Source organism: Alosa alosa, chromosome 1 (assembly GCF_017589495.1).
Source record: "Alosa alosa isolate M-15738 ecotype Scorff River chromosome 1, AALO_Geno_1.1, whole genome shotgun sequence".
Taxonomy (NCBI): Eukaryota; Metazoa; Chordata; class Actinopteri; order Clupeiformes; family Clupeidae; genus Alosa; species Alosa alosa.
Window position 1 is genome coordinate 48,644,580 of NC_063189.1, and position 14,419 is coordinate 48,658,998.

The following is a 14,419-nucleotide window of genomic DNA, read 5'->3' on the forward strand; positions in this document are numbered from 1 at the left end:
GTCGATTTAAACAGCTATAATGATGGGCCAGGATCAGAATTCTGATAATATTGATGGCGAGACTCCAGAGAGAGACACACACAAAGTAACCGTGTCCACATGGTGGGTGTAATGGCTGCGATGCACAAATCAAAATAATTAACAACGACTAACCGGCTGCCAAGGTAAGACGTCACGCACACTTTTGAATCGGTTTGGAATTCAACTCACTTTTGGCTGCAGATGCATGATAGCCTAAATTAGACTGTAGACTACAGGCCTATATTTTCTCAACATTGAAGGGTGGTTGATCGACAGAGCAAAGTGATAAACGTCTGATCAGAGTGGTCGTGGAAATGCCTTTGACAACGTTCATTTCAGGTTATATATAGGCCAACAAATTATGCGTGCAAAATGGATGAGATCCATTTGGAAATTTACAACAGTTATTGTTGTAAATTTGCAACATGTATATTATTTGTACATGATCTTTGTTCATGTCATTCTGATTCTGTGTCCGCTATTGCTTTCAGGTTACAGATTAGTGTAACGGTTTAATAGGCCTACTCTGTTAATTTAATCAACTTAACGGCAGAAATTAGGAACGTATAGAAACATTTAAAATAACGTGAAAAGAGTTGTTAGTTTCATTGCAAGTGTAGGCTATCTAAAATCTCTTAACAAGGTGGCTTAGGCCTACCCTACCTGTGCAAATGCAGGTGTACGCTTACTCACTCAATCTGAATATGTGCAAAGCCGTTGACAAGAATACGGATGTAATATGAATTTAAAAGTGTGAGGAAGTGTTAGCATGACCCTACAGTTGAGTAGGTAACTGATGACTTCACACATAAGTCCTGGCGCCTGAGCCCCGATATGGTTTCAGAGGTATCCAACCCCCTAACTGGGCATAGGTCTGGGACTTCACCAACAGCTAATCCCATCTCTCTGTTCGAGGTCTTTGTGGAAAACCCAGCTGCTCAAACGGAAAGACTGCTTTCAGCTGAGAGTCAACCTTTTGGTCTGATGTTTTTTCTTCAACCTTGAAGGATAAATCCTGTCTGCTAACACGCAGGGAAAAGGAGAAAGGGTCTGAAAAAGCCACTTGAGCCATGTCTGAAATGGTTCAAGAATATATAAGCGTTTGTATAGTCAGACAGTGAACTAAAAAGCAAAATCTGTTAACCTATAGGCCTATTTTTAAAAAATATGAAGTAGCCTATTGCTGTGATCGACCTACAACAAATAAACTTAAAACACTTGTGACGTTTCAATTGGATAGCCAGTTAGACTCCAAGGGTAGGCCTATTTCGAAAATCAATTAAATGTGTTTGTCCCAATTGTGAAGTTAAATGTGATTCTGTCAAAATACACATTAAGAGTCCATCGCAACATCCAGTGGTTTATTACATTGATCGGTTAATGTCGGTCACCAATCACGTTAATTACGCACTGCGTTTCAATGGGGCATCGTTTTTTTAGAAATTAAAGTTATCACTGATATGCAAAAAATGGATGGAAGTGAAGCGACGCAGACAGAGTTCCACAAATCTGATTTACTCATGAGAAAATAGACACTGCCTTTAAGGCTACTGCTTTGTATAAGTAGGACCTATGCACGAGTTGAAGTGTAGACATCCTCTTTATCGTTGAAAAGATTATTGAAGGGCTGCATGCATGTAAGAGTCCTTTGCCAATTTGGGACACTTCAAATCCTTTTTAAGCAATAAAACATGTTTTGAGCGCAAAATCGATGTCAACGTTTTTGTTCTCTATTGTGTATTATTCAGATTGGGCACCATGGTGTGCACAACCAACGATACACGGGCTGCAAAGTGATCAGCAAAGCCACCTTTTTGTTTATCAAGCATGCTGGAAGGCAACCTGCAGGCTATACGTCGACGTGTTCAATATCGTAGCCATGAAACCAAATTGTGTCATCATCCATATAATGGTGTAGCCCTACATGAAGACATTGTACTTGCAAATTATATGTATCAAATACCCCTCAAACACAAAAACAACTCAGAATACATGCTATATGGAATAAGTTCCAGAGAAGATTAGACAGTCGGCGAGGTCCAAAACTTATTTTGCATTGTGTTTGCTTGTAATTATGACTCCTAAGAACAGCAAGAGAAAGAATAATAACATAAAAACATGAGAAAAAGATTCAAATCGAACCTCCTCCCAAGTTTGGAGGAAATATACAATAATACAGTAGGCCTATGAGAAGACATCAACAGTATTGTGATAGCACACACTGAATTCCATGGCTCTTTGACATGACACTCATGGTAACCTGACGACAATTTCAATTTCTACAGACAAGGCCTACTACATCAATTTAGAGGTGGTGGTATGGTATACATTAATGCATGACAGGAAAGTAACAAAACTATTGGATTTATAATTCAATGCAATTATTTTACGTCACGATCCAACTAAGTGACCAAAAGCGCAGAATATCTGCCTCCAAACTCACAACTCGTCATTCTTTAATATGCACATAATAAATTGGGACTATTCGTTTTCGCCAGTAGCCTAATGTTGAACGAAATGTAAGTATTTCCCAGCGCTGAGTCCAGATGACTCGAAATGCGAAAGGAAGAGGCGCAGAAAGAAAAGTCTCCAACTAATAAAGACTCAGCGGACCTGAACGTGCGGTCTTTACACTGGGCTCCTTGTGAAGGAAAGGCGCATAAGCTCCTTAAGATCTCCTAAAAAGGGGATTTAGCCAGTGGTCCACTGCAAATAAAAATGAATCTTTCTACAGATAACATACTGCTGGTTGCAGTTGTAATACATACTTCAGTTTGGTAATAATGACATCTTAATTTCCCAGAAATTCTCCCGTTGGAAGTTGTATTTTAAGTTAGCATGTGTGGCTTGTTCAAAGACCAACGTTTTCTTTAACGTCAACCAAAGGGCATGCCATATTAAGATAAACTAACAACTAACAATAGATTTATATTGAGATATGCTTTATGTCTGGAATGAATGAATACAACAAAAGTTAATTGAATGAAAAGTTATTTGAAAATTGGCTATTGTAGAGACGCATTAGGCCTACTTCTCATGGCATAGTTCCCCATATCTGAATTCCCATATAAGGTTCAGGTAGAAAACATGTTAAAAAAGCTTGTGTCAGCATGCACCTGTATTTTAACCTTGACCTATTGTGAAGGATATTTTAAGATCATTATTCCTCTACATCACTCCTCGGGTTATTCATCAACCAGGAATAGTATTGTGCTCAATGCATATCAGGGCTGATTGCCCTAATTAAAAGAGTTGCCCCCCTTTTTTAATATGGATTCACTGATGAAATCTCTTTGTAAGTATACTGTATGTCATCCCAGAGGGCAATTTTAACAGACATATTGTTGAAGTAAATGTGCTGCAGCGGGTCACTTTTTAGTTTTCAATTAACATGGTGTTATTAAAATGTAATGGCCCCGGTGATTCGCTCAGTATATCTTTAGAGACTACCCTTAATTTAATTTTCAGATGGTTGTAGAACCTTAGGTGCTTGTCAACGTGCTGTTTGAGGGCACTGAGTTTAAAAAGGCCTATGGCCAAGCGTGCAACATCATTGTCTGCTTAACTTAGACCCATTTATGTCAGCGTGCCTTCTATAAATGTTCTATTACGAAATCCATAAAGAAGGAGTCTCCTCCAGAACAGGAGACATTCCGCATAAGTACACATTTTAAATAGGCTATGTCGTGGCTGGACCTGTAGGTCAGTTTGCAGACCAATCACGTTTAGGCTATACTCATTTTAAGTGTATGGAACACAAAGCTATAAAGCGACATCTAGCGGTAACTAAAATAGCTAACTAATCCCCATTTATTTTAGAGCTTTGGTCTTTAATAAAACACATGTTTGTAGCTTGGCCTATTATATTATTACCTAATGGTTATCCGCTAAAACCACGGCAGACGTGTACCACTTACAATTAGGTCAGGTTTCTGTTGTCTTCGGCTATGGCACATCACCACCACCTCTTGTCGACAAGAACTGCCCATACCAATGCAGTAGGCCTACCATTTGACCACTATAACAGCTTATTATTACATATTTTGGCAACCAATTAGGGCTATTGCCTAGCCTGTGGTCAATGTAAGCATTTTAGGTTTACAGTCATTTCACAGTAGGCTACCTTGCTGAAATCAGTAAACAAAACTCCAAAACAATTCATATGAAATACGAACATGGCCTCTAGAGTAACCTCAGAGATAGTGTAGCCTAGGCTATTTCATAAAATTGGCTTTTGGGGCATTTCAACAATGTAACTCGTGCATGTAAGTTATTCACCTTTCCGCTGCGCTGGCATGCTGTAGACTCATCTCCATGCGCGACGGCTGTCTGTGATCTACAGCGCACCCTGCTGTGAGCACGGCTCCCGTACTGTCGGGTCCCTTCTCCCGCTGAGCCTTGGCTGTCTTTAATTTTCAGTAAGGGAGGGGTAAGGGGGGGACACCAAATGTAACCTACAACCCAACCATATCGCTGTTTGCTTTTTCGCACGCTGACACTTTTTCATGGTCGAACATAACCTCTCATATCTCAAAATAGCCAAGGGTTTATAATCGGAACTTAACACAGGAATATTTTGAAAGGAACTACGGCATGGTTGATCATCATTTGCCTTGGATTTCTTGTTCCACACATGTAGTGAACTGTTGTTCAGACTACACTGGATTTAATTTAAAGTGTGGCAGTTCAGTAAGCAAAGTAGCCTAAAAGCACAAGCTCTATCATCCAATGGCCCTGTGGCCCAAATGTGACACCTGACACCTATAATATTAAAATATGCCAGTTGTGCGTAAAAGATAGCCTATAAGGCAGCCAAAATAACATCCTCTTGGAGATGTGTCATATTGTCTCACCATGCACGACTCTGAAATGATAACCGTCCATGATGTAAAAGGTTGGGGTCCTTCCCAAAGGCAGCAGATTCTGGGCGGGAAATTTGGCCTGCATCCCAGAAATCTCTGAGCGAAAGGTTAACTGTCAGTCCCCTGCAGGGAGGAAATGGGAAGCGCGCTCTCCGGAGGGGGACAGGTTGCCAGATCAGCACGTCTCCTCCAGACAGCCACAGACAGACAGACAGGCAGACGGGCCGTCAGTGTCTCAGTTTGGGGCCGGCCTACCATCATGGAGGGAGGGAGAGCCAGCCGAAGGGACGAGACTTACTTACATTACAGGCAACATCTCTCCAAAAGATACACACATACATTCTGAGTGGGAGTCGAGTCTTTCAGTAGCCTACACTACTCATGTTTGATTTTTTTTCCCCCGAAGCAAGCCTCTATATATGAATTATTAGGAATGACGAAGGCTATCTTAGAAGATTATCCTAGCTAGTGTTTCTATATCATCCAAAAGATTGTATCAAAGCCCCTATTCTCTGCCATAATGGGAGTGTTTTATAGCCTGAAATCCATGTGATGAAAGAAATCAGTACTGATTCCAGATTGCCTAAGGGTTTACCACACCATTACTTTAGTCTTTAATTAAAAGTGAAGTTATTGTGAAATGCAATAATGGGTATCCCTTATGAACAAGCAAGATTTATTGCTTTGTGTCTGATTTTCTATGGTAAATTTGATCAATTGCCAACAAATTGTCTGTTTAGCTATTCATTTGAGACCTAATTATAATTCACAGAGAATGCAGCTCAGCATTTGGTTTGACCAATATCTGTGTTGTATGAATATGTCAGCCAAGGAACTAATTAATTATCATCATCATCATCATCTTTCAGGTGTCTTTAAGCATCACCATTCACCATAAATCGCATCAAAGCCAAGGAGAATGGACATGTCATGTTGTCCATTAAGAGCAGCATTATGAGCTCTCTGCAGAGTGGTTGATTGAAAATTCAAGGTGCACAATATAATGTCTGGACTCTGGATAGGTAAACTACATAAATTAGGCTACCGTAAGAAATTCTCATGTTTATGATCTGTTATTGATTACCAAATATGTTATACCTTATACGCATTAAGTAGATAATGGAGAATAGAGGTGCCTACTGGTATTTAATCAAATCAGTCACTAATTTCACAAATGTTTTGTACTTTCAGTACAGCACAGTGTTGCACAGCTGAATTTGCTAAGTATTTTACACAACATACGGCATAATCATGAAAATGGTTTATAAAGTTTGTGTACAATACCTTTCAAACAGTTGTACACTGAAAAAGTTAGGTATAGGCAGGCTGACACACTGACATTCTTGTAAAAACTGATGCTATATTTGGAATTTGATAATATGCAACATTTTGTGATGTGGCAGGCTGAGATAAAAAAGAAAGAAAAAGAAATGCATGAGAAATGGCGTAGAGGCCAAGGAAGAAGGTTGGAGAAAGCCTTTGTTTTATCTCTCATCATTGGGTGCTTGACATCACTGAGGGAGATGGGGTAGGCCTAGATGCCATGGTACTCAAGGATATACCAACATACCTGTTTGTTTTTTTTCAGTTTGTCTATGGAGTGTGTGTCTGTGTCTCTCTGTGTGTGTGTGTGTGTGTGTGTGTGTGTGTGTGTAAGCTGCTTTTCTGCTGCTTCAGTTTGTGATGGTCATTTGTTTGTAGGGATCAATACAAATTACTTTGCTTTCAGAGCACGGCAAAGTAAACGTGTTGGTTGGCTTCTACATCATCGTAACAACCTTATCAAATAATGACAGCTCTTCTCTCAATTTACTTCCAGGTGTGAAAGAGAAATTTCACGAGTAATGAAATTAACATCAGCATGTCACCCTGCCAGAATCAGTCTGAGGTGAGAAATTGGTGTGGAAAACCGAGTGGGACCAGACAAATGGGTCTAGGCAACCACAGACAGCCTTGCAACATATTTAGATGATCTCTCAGAATGATTTATAGAAATTCATGTATTATATTATACTGAGTGATCATCTCATGTCTCTTTGAGGATGATCTAATGATCTAGAGATATGTAATTTTGCCTGCTCCGTACACAAGGGCTGCAAGGAGTACTCCAGGTAAGGAGTGTGTGTATGGAGCGGTTGGGGCGGGAAGGTTGGGGGAGTTTGGTTCATCACCTTGGCCTTGCATTCTTTCTAACCTTGTGGTTTGAAATGATATCTTTCTATTGCAGCAAAATGAATCCACTTTGGGGGAAAATTACGTTAACATCTATTTTTTTGTCCCAGTATAGTGGAATTGTCTACCCTGGGAGCCAGCCTGTGTTTACCCCGCCCATAAGAATTTGAGTGTGGCTACGGCAGGCTATAGGAGTTGTCCTCTATGTCTCACTGTATATCTGTTATCTCAATATGGGGATCTCCAGAGGACATTTTGAAGGACATTTTTGTCACAAAAACTAAAAATTGTTTCAGCATTATAAAATGGATAATATTTCATAAACGGAGTAAACCGATATGACAGATATTCCTAAGCAGGATCAGCCAAATGAGTCTGTGCTAATAGCTTTTAATGTGATGGCCATACTTTGTCAAACAGTCCAGGAAAAGGTTGTCAAAGCTTAATTCTGTCAGGTCAACGGGTCTTGTGCTCATGCTGAATCCTGCTGTCAATTAAATGATCCAATTACGCCTGCGATTGGATGCATTTCAGAGATTGTCAAGGTCTTTTAGCACTGATGCTTGTGTCGGTGTGGGCTTGTGTGGACACTCAGTTGGAATGCATCTCAGCAGTGTTGACACCTCCTAATTATGAAATCAGCACGCAAATTACAGATCATCTGCCGAGAGCAAGCTGAGGTACAGGACCATGGAAAACATCAACCAGTCTTCATCGTTGTCAGCCATTGGCAGTTCCTTTGGATTCACAAAAATACAATCTCAATCTTTTGCTCCTATATATCATGATGGCATGTCTGTCTGCTAATTGTCAGTGTCTGTAAATTAATATCACTGTCTGATCTTGATAACAAAGGGTCCATGTACATTATTGTAATGTGACTTTCTTTCTTTTTATTATTAAAAACATTTTATATCCTTCCACTCTGCCTTAATCCAGTATTCTTTCACTTATTTGCCATTAAATGGATGGAATGGAGTGAGCTCGACTGTCAGATATCATATCTCATAGAATTTATTAATTCATTACGAGCATGAAAAGACAGTGCCAGTGACTTCTCTGCACCTGAGATAAGGAGATAAGCAAAAGAAAATATATCCCCTGCCAAAGATTGTACACCAGGGGGCAGGGTTGCCTGACATCAACTTTATCCGTGTTGTCTCATCAAATATGAGCACCTCTTTTTCATTAAACAAAATGGCATAAACATTTGTGAGTGCACGAGTGCAAGCTATTTGTTTTACAAAAAGTCGATTGTATGCTTACTAAAAAAAAAACACTATTCTGAAATCCATTTATGATGGCTAGGACTCTACTGAAAATGTATGAATTGATTAAGCAATTCACTCTAATTAGCTAAGAAAAAACATTAAATTTGCAGTATAATATCTTAAATTAAACTTATTAATCATGTAACGTGTTAATGATAGGCCTGATTACCAATTGAATGTTTAAAAAGTAATTGGAAAATTAATAGCCTATGATCTGTAGGGAAATACTGGCTGATTTAATGACCAGACATTAAAGCTATAGTGTCCACAATATCCATGATATTCTCTCTGCATTAATAAGAAGGAATGCTTGAAATTAGCACTGACTAATTGTTTCTGTATTATGCGTGATGGTGAGCATGATTTCCTAGCATGGCCACTTGAATAGATAGCGAATGAGGACACATTCATCTGCACATTGTGCTGTTCTAAGAATAATCAGCCAAGGCATTTGAACTCCATCGCCATTATTTACACTTCCACATATGCAAACTAGCCTACAAGAATTGTGAATGTGTGGGAACGGTTTTGAAAAGGCCTGTGGAATAATTGAATGTTTATTTAGACTAATCTGTTCTTACATCAGTGTGGGTGTAAATCTGTCATTGGTGCTGATAGTAATGCAATTAGTCCACACTCAACTTAATTCAGACAACGTTCCCAATTTCTATTTTTCTCACTGAACTTTAAAGTACTATTCTAACTTGGTCGCATCTATGTTGAACATAGACTACTTTTTTAGCTATGAGAAAGACACTGCACTGGGTAATGTGAAAGCACAAATTTTCATTTTCATATCTGATACAGGCTTAAATGTCCCCGATATGCTATTCATACTTGGGTACAAATTGACACATTAATCACTTCTCATGACATGGATTCTGTAGACAAAGCCTCCTGGAATGGAAGCTACATGTGTCAGACTTACTGAGAGGCTACGACCTGTAGTCAGCCGTCTGCTTCCCCTTCATGGTACTAGCATACTTTAAGCGCATGTCACATTCATAATTCATGTCCTCAGCACAAAGGCAATATCTCACCTGACAGTTCATGATCCAATTAGCCCCAAAGGTGACTCCTTGCTATACCACAATGCTACCAAAAGTTTCAAAAAGTAGGCATTTCCAGTAAAACAATGTTGTCTGTCAAAAGTGTCAGAATCATTGTGTTACACATAGCACAATCACAGTTCCTTTAGCATCCCCTTCAAATGATCTGATATGTTGTCAAATACTGTTATCCACATATTCTGTAACAGTTTAGTAACAAACAGTTTTGGTTTTATGCATTTTTGGACATTATATCTGAAGAATCCGGTTTCTCATATCAGTTTTGGTTAATTGGAGTGCAAACCAGTAATTTCAAACTGTGCAGGATGAAGTAGAACCTTTTAACTTTATATTCTCATAGGGCCAATTATGACAACAACAATCCATTACATTTATATAGTGCTTTTCTAGACACTCAAAGCGCTTCAAAGCGAAGGGGGAACCTCCTTTGTGCATTGTGTGAAGAAGTTGATATTGCAGTTATAATATAGTGCAATATTCCATGCAGATAACTTTTCACAAAATTGTAACCTCTGTCCTGCAAGAGTCAAAAGGTGTTTATCGCAAATCATCTTTTTTTTGCTCTTTAAGCGAACTAATGACTTTGATTCATTCTGCTTTGTCAGTTTCATTAAGCTGAACATTTTCAAAATGCATCTTCAGCATCTTCATAAATATCCTCAGACTCCTCCTGAGACTTGATGTTTGTCACAACTGTAGATCTCATGTATGTCATATATGCCCTTGATCGTTCCCTCAGATCCCTATACAGGTAGCCTATGTGATAGCAACAGCAAATCAAGAAGAAAGACAGAGAAGAGGAAGTAACGAAACCACCATGGTCCAACAAACCCTAGAAAGAGAGAGAGAGAGAGACAGAGACTAAAAAGATAATTTGATATGATGAGGGATGCAACAGCAGCCTACTAACATTTTGGAAATATTTTAGCTAGTGCTGAGAAAACCCCCCACAATAATTCATTCTTACCGGGCCACTCCCCTTCCATTTTAGCTGTATTAAAAACAGAAAATTACATAATTTCATTATCAAGTACATCAGAATCACTCAAAAAATGAAATATGTTATTATCAACAAAAGCAGTACCAACCTTTTTCGGTTGAAGTTTGTAGCGTGGACTTGTAGCATTTGACTTGGCATTTGTAGGCTCTGACCACTGCTACCATTAGCAACAAAACAAAGGATTTAAGATAGCAGTCTGCAATTATAATCCCTACACTTTGTTGTCAAATTCAATAGTCCTTATTGTCAATTCAGTGTTGCTTCTCAAAAACCAAACACAGCCCTGACTTGTGTCTTCACTTTATTCTACTATCATTTGGAAATAACTAGATTTCACAGGGATATCTTGAATGATAGCTGCAGTAAATAGTTTAATATTTCAGTATTTCTCTGTCACCTTTTGCAAAATCGCATTTTCTATACTTTTTCTTTCACATCTTTCTTTCCTTCTGGGAAAACCAGTCAAAGCCACACAGAAATCTATCAGACATTCATGGTTTCATGACATTATCAAATGTTTTTATTACAGTTTTTTCTGATTGCTTAAGCACATTTTTTGTAACTACGGCTTTTTTTGGCAAAACTCTACACACAAAAGCCAACACACCTTGCTTAACTCTTCACACCTTCGTAAAAATGGTGTTCGTATCATACAAACAAGCCATCACAATAGTAAGCACACAATGTGCCAACTACACACTGATGAATAAAAAACACATCTGGCTTTTGCTTTCTCTGTACACAAGGTAGACTATGTCAGTTTGAGATCATACTTTTGTCATAGTTCTGTAAACATACAGGGATCCAAACTTCAAGTATTGGTGTTTATTTACACACATCAAAACAAACACAAGTGTGTTTTTCCAAGTCAAAACACAAAATAGCAATTTCACTGAGACAAAACAAATCAGTCTACATCGGGTTGTCTCTCTCAAAATTTCGTCTACATCACATGCAATGTCCTAGTCCAAGGCACCGGGGAAAATATATTCTGGAATGCCGTATCCAGGCCTGACATGACAATATCCCCACATGTAGACTGATTTTTTTGCCTGTAAAAGGGCTATTTCTTCCTCTTCTTACCCTTACAGTTCCTCTTCCCCCTTCTCGTCCTCCTCTTGCTCCTCCTTGTCCTCTTCCTCTAACTTCACCTCCTTGCCCTTTGTCATCCTCTCCCTCTCACTTCTTCACCTCTGCATCCTCTTCCTCCTCTTCTTCCTCCTACTTCTTCACCTCCACGTCCTATTCTTCAGCCTCCTCTTATTTTTACTTTTCTCACTCTTCCTGCTCCCTCCATTGTGCATTGTACATTACCTGTGGCTTATTTATAGTGCTTAGGCTGATTGAAAAGTGAACTAATTATCTAAAACAGTTTTCACATTAGAAAGTGTGCCAGAGAGTTGGCAAAATAGTGAAAATAATACATGTGTATAGATTTGCTAGGAGTGTGTGGGAAATTGAGTGTAAAGCATGAGTTGTGTTTACAGTTCCACAAAAAGAGTGCTGTGCAGTGAATTGTGCCTCCAGTTGTGCAAAGTGTGTGTTACAAATTTGCAAACTGAGTGCAAAGCAGTGTTTGTGCTTTTAGTTTTGTGAACTCAGTGAGTGGTTTTGCTATAAGTATTAATAGTTTTAAAAATTGTGCTATAAGAATCATGGTTGTGTTTAACCATTCAGAAAAAACTGTAATATGTTTCCTAACAATGTGCACTCTGTTTAAGCTCTTGTAAAGTTTTAAACATTTTGAGCATCTCAAAGCATTTCACAATGTACCATTTCACTGTCCATCATTTAATGCACTTATATAAATATAAAACAAATATAAAACAAAATTACAAAATGTACAACCTTCGTACAGTTGGACATAACTTTTTATTTTCATTGAGTTTCACATCTTCATCTTGCTCTGATCATATTTCTTTCTTTGACTTCTTGGCTTCTTTAATTGCCAGGATTTGTGTGGGTTCGAGGAGTACTGTGGATCTAGTTTTTTACACCACTTCCTTGAATCATTTTCCAAATATTTTATCAGAAGCATCAAGAAGATATTGAGGACACCAACTGAAAGTAGAAAGTAGCGATACCATGTGCCAATGCAGTGGATGGATTGACCAGCGAGAATCCCTTTGCCAAACCTATAAAACCAAGAATACTTTAACATGTTGCATTTGTGCTTATTCACATCACAATTAATACGTAGTTTCAGACTTACCTCAGATGTCTTCCATTTTGTTCAGTGAAAGCAAAGTCCAAGCACAATTAACTGGGTATAATGATTGAGATTCAGTTACATACCAAAGCAGGCTAGGGTATATTAATGCTTGAGTGTATGTATGAATAAGTATACAGACCCACCCATGAAGTCACCCACAGCCAGGGTGTGGTGGTTATGGTGATGACACACCACAGCGGTCCACAGGCCAATTGTGAATTCTCACTCGCATTCATGTAGACTTGAAAGTAATTACATTAAAATGTTTTTCATCTAATATGTTTGAGCTCTTTATTTATAGCTATTTCCAATACCTATGACTAATCTAAATAGGCTATACCTACCTCACAGAGATTACTGGTGGTGTTGTGTGAAACCACTGTATGATTTATTGTAAAGTTGAACTGAGCTGTTGGTTAAGTTCATGTTCAACGGCATGCAGCATTTGTAGCATGATGATAGGCATGTTTGGCACTCAACAAAATCTAAATATGGATATAAAAAAGCAGAATGTTGAAGGTTATGTTGTGAACATGCATGGATTAATCAATGCTATCAGCATGGAGTATCCATATATTCCTCCACAATATGATGGATGTCCACAGGATGGATTCAGTGAGCCAGAATCAACAGCCCTTGTAGCAGACCATCCTCTGTTGGGCTTTTTAGACTTAATGTTACTAAGGCCTAGTCCACACGTACCAAACCGATCTTTTTTTCCTCCGTCTTCCCTGGAACCGTATCAAGAATATTTGCGTCCAAACGTATCCATCTCAACACGACTCAACAAGTTACTTCATAACCCAGGCCTATAGGTGGCACTGTTTTTTTACAGAAATTGACCAAAACTTGCGCTTTACAAACAGACAGAATAGGCTACGACGAAATGGCTAGTGCAAGGAAACCAGAACTGTTTGTGTGGACTGATGGTGAACTGTCAACTGTAGTCAACTGTAAAACTAAATATAGCTGCAAGCAGCAATGAGGGGGCCAAGCAGAATAGGCCGGAGTAGCCATGGCGACAAGATAGAACTCAGCAGACACTCGTGATCAACACTTTCAATAAGTGTCACATAAAACATAACTGATTTTGTAGGGCTGAAACAGGGCTGAGCATTGCCACCGCCTCCACCAGCCAGCCCCCCCACCTAATCACCCCTGTCTGTCCCACCCCGTCCCGCCCCGCCCTACCACGCACACATTAGAATGAACTGGATGGAACATGTTGTCATCAGTTTCACATCCAAAAATAAAAGATCAATAAAACAAATCGCAACTACAGATCAAAATGCAATATTGCTAATTGCAGCACCCCCTACAGGTCAAAGGTCAACACATTTTTTGAGCGTCCTCCTAATGGGGTCCTGAACCTATGTAGTAATTTTGGTTATGATACATGGCAGGGTTGCTGAGATATGAGCTCACTTCCTGTTTGGCGGCTTTGCCGCAAGTTTCGATTGGTTGTTACAGCCGAATGCTACTGTCAATCGTTCCAAAAAGCGATGCACTGATAAGGCATGGTCTGAAGATGTTCTCTGCCAATTTTGGTGAGGATCCGCTGAAATTTGTGACCTCGCGAAAAATTACGTGCGTGTTTTGATTAAATCCAATATGGCGGCCGAATCAATTATGATGAAATCACAAGTTGGCTTGGGTCGGCCTAAGGACCTCCAACAGTATTACCAGACACTACTAGTGCGTTTTAATTCTAAGCACAACTGCTGCTACAGGCCAAAAGGCCTGTTTCTTAATTACAGCACCACCTAGAGGTCAAAGGTCACCAGATTTCTTGAGCGTCCCCCTGATTGGGT

The 14,419-nt window shown here is 39.2% G+C and overlaps 1 long non-coding RNA gene across 1 annotated transcript; it reads left to right on the forward strand.

Annotated features, from left to right (window-relative positions):
- The first annotated feature begins 55 nt into the window (after positions 1-55).
- Positions 56-7,502, forward strand: LOC125307237. Its single transcript, XR_007195671.1, has 3 exons — positions 56-164; positions 6,703-6,771; positions 7,171-7,502. It is a non-coding gene; the product is annotated as an uncharacterized LOC125307237 (long non-coding RNA).
- The last annotated feature ends 6,917 nt before the right edge of the window (positions 7,503-14,419 follow it).